The sequence below is a fragment of the Athene noctua genome, chromosome 1 (genome assembly GCF_965140245.1).
Source record: "Athene noctua chromosome 1, bAthNoc1.hap1.1, whole genome shotgun sequence".
NCBI lineage: Eukaryota > Metazoa > Chordata > Aves > Strigiformes > Strigidae > Athene > Athene noctua.
In genome coordinates, this window is record NC_134037.1 from 155,727,656 (window position 1) to 155,731,375 (window position 3,720).

The window sequence follows — 3,720 nt, forward strand, 5'->3', positions numbered from 1 at the left end:
TTCTTCCCGATTACCTATTCTTCCATGTTTATGCTTTACTTTTGAATCTGTGAGCTGCCAATAATCTGCTCTGTCAACAATCCTACTTCAGCCTGTATTTCTAACTCTCCTCTTCCATGGCATTGTCTCACAAGGCAGCACAATTTCCGAAACACAAGCTGGGGTTCGGCAGTCATGGCTGGGACTGGGGAAAGCCGGCAGCCAAACAGCGAGGTGCTGAGCAGGGAAGGTGCCGTCAGGTTACCAAGAGCACAAGCTGAGCGTTGGAGGGGCAGAGAAGAAATTTTCAGGTATTACAAGTACTGAGACGTTAACTATGATCTTTTTATTGTTGTTTATACTAACAGAAAAAGGATGGCATTCCTCAGGCTTTTCACAGTGACTCAGGAGCAGAGACCACAGTGAGCAGAGGACACTAGTGCAGGCAAGGATTGGGAGGCCTCTGACATGGCTACTTTAGCAAGGGTCTATGGAAAAGAACTACCTACATAAGTACACCTTCAACTGGAAAATTAATTTGTTCTCAGTAATTCAGGAAAACAGTCCTTTAAAAAAAACATTCACGCAGATGGTCGATAAACAAGTGACTGCAAGACATTTCCTGCAGGTTTCAGGACTTTATGGAAATTGGAACTGCATGGAATACAAATTAAATGGAGGTGAAAAGCCCAATAAAGTTCTGCCTTTCATTTAACTGTGGGATCCACTATTGGCTTGTGTTATTATTACACTATGAAACAACAGTAATTCAGTAGCATCTTTGTTTTTTCTACTCTACTGCAGAATTTAATCTGCCTCAAGAGCTTTGGCCACTGGCATTACTACTTTCTCCCTTCATTCCAACACACCATCTTAACAACATCCTTATGAAATAATTTCTTAAAAACTTGAAGCCAAGAGATGCCAACATGTTTAATCACTGCAAACCAAAGGTGAATAGACAGCTGCTTCACACTACACAATAAAAAGAGGATTTAAAAAAAGATTGACTTGTATTTTACGAATTTAACCCTTTTCTTCCTTTAGTCAGAAGTATCGTGATTTTGAGATATTTTAGAACTATTGTGTGAGTTTTAACAAGCCAACCAATAGCTTCAATGCTATTCAATGCTATTCCTACAGTTTCCTTAATGTTGTTCATTATACATGATTAATTTTATATCCAGTAAAAAAATAAACATTTATTCTTAAAATCAAAAATCCTTGAAAAATTAATAACCAATTAATATTAAAAATTAATAATCTGCCAAGCTGATAAAGAAATTAACAGATTGCTTTATTAAATTTCCCTAAAAATTAAATCTAAGTATTTAAATCTTGTAATTGCAAAACAAATTTAACTGCCCGTGCAATCTACTACGTATTTGCCACATGCAATTAGCATTTCCAATTTTGACATAAGTCGCGTTATCTAGAAAGTGTTATGTGGCAGAAACATTTATAATAAAACCAACCAAACAAAAAAAATCAAATCTGTTCCCAGGGTCTGGTTAATTGAAAAGCAGCAACAAGCCCTGAGCCCCCTACCCACTTTCTGGAAATGACTTGTTGGCATGGAAACCAATGCATATATTATTATTTGGGGGTGCTAAGAGAATACCCCATCCCAACATGAGATCCCAAGTTAGGAAAAAAAGGAGAGCAACATTTTTATAATAGTTACCAAGTTGCTACTAAAAAAGGAAGACTCTGCATGGAAATAACAGATCGAGCTCTTAAATTGATCTAGCTTTGTGGTATGCTCTTTTATACTCATACAAATCTCATTTTGATCAAGCAAGACGACTCCTTGTGAATTTAATTAGTCTAATCCAGATTGAGCTGCAGCTGTGTTCTCACTGTTGGGATCTCCAGGCACAGTGATACAAATTAACAAAAGGTTTCAGGATTTAGTTTAGGTGAATGTTTTTATTGGTAATATGTTCCTTTGTTAAAAAAAATAATTCAGTTTCTGCCCTTTACAACTAGCAATTGCAAAAACAACCAACCCAAAACTGTAGCAATTCTGCCTATGTTTTCAGAGAGCATTTCATTAAGATTCTTCTGTTTAAGTATGCCACTTTCTGGCCAGTTCTTGTTACCATCTTAAATAAATACTAGCTTATGATGCAAATGGAAACTGGTAAGCTTTAAGCCAGTAGACTCTCAAAGCAGATTTTATTTACAGGTGTTCATAGCTCAAATATCACTTTTGCAAATGTAAGCCTTTCTCCCTGTTGCCTTAAAGTTTGTTCATTACTTACTCAAAATACATGCATCTCTTCTATGAACTCTAAGAATCAACATTTCTCATACACTGAAAAAACTCAAATTCAATGTAAGATTTACACCAGACAGATTTCCCAGTGAAAGCAATGAGGAAAGACAGACATCCCATGCACGTGACAGTATGAGCATTGTCTTATATCACACTATTTTAAACCAAGTAAACAGTTATATCTATCTTCTTGAACTCCTCTGGGCTACAGACATGTGCAGTAGCAACTCCAGTTCAGAGGTGTCAGACAGCTGAGATACATTCTGACCCCTTCTGCATCTCGAATTTAAGAAAATAAAGATACATAGTTAGATTTTCTTTTAAACACATATGCTAGGTGTATGCTTTCTTTCCCCTGACTCACAACTGTATTGAGGGCAAAGAATAAAAAAAATTGTTTCACCATGGTTTGCTTACATGTCCCAAAAATTATACTTCCTAATTATAATTGCTCTTAAAAGAACCCCCTCAACCTTGCCTGGATCAAACACCTAATCTAATGTTAATGAAAATAAAATACTTTGAGATGTAGTAAGAAGGACTTAGTGTAGATGCCATGCTTTTAATTCCCACAAAAGCAAACAGCAAAATTCTCCTCACTACTGAGTGAAGTGAAATTAAGGCCCTCAAGTGTCTGATCAGACATGGGGAATTCTAGATCCTGCCTCACTCAGACTGAGTCTATGAGGCTATGAGTGACAACAGTGTTTCTCATTTCACCTTACACTTGCAGTTATCAGTACTAGATTAATAAGAATTACAGACAGCCTCGCACATGGAGATTAACCCATCTTCTGACAACTATAATTAGGGATTAGCTAGTGCACATTTACTTACAGGCCCACTTGCATACGCAAGCAATGATGCTACTCATTTTTTCATCTCCCGAATCACGAAATACCTAGACACAGACAAGCTCAGGTCCCCATTCATGCATACTCTCAAGCTGTTCCAAACCCCTTTCAGGATCCTTCCAGAATGCATTACAGAAAAACAACAAAATTAAATCAGCCCATTCTATATAGCCCAGATATCACTATAGGGGGGGGCAATCAGTAAACCTAATCTGAATTTTAGCTTACTTCTTAGTTCTACTTGAAACCAAATCTAAACCTTTCTTCATGCCAGTCAGTCCTTCATGTCAGCTATATAAATTACTCCTTGCTTTCACTTAAAGCAATAAAATCAGAAAGCACAAAGACTTTAACTTTAGCAGGAGGGTTGGGGAGAAAGAGTTTCTCCCTCCACCACTGACATTTCAGTGCAACTCAGCAACTTTCAGTTACACAAATAACTCTACAGTCTTTTTGGCAAAGATTAACTACAATTTCTTGGTATGGTAGACTGATAGAAGTTTAAAAAAAGTAGTCTGTCCTGTTTTATAATGCACCATTACTATTTGCATTTCAAAATGAAAATACTTAAGTCTGATCCAACTCTATAAAAAAATCATAACAAGATAA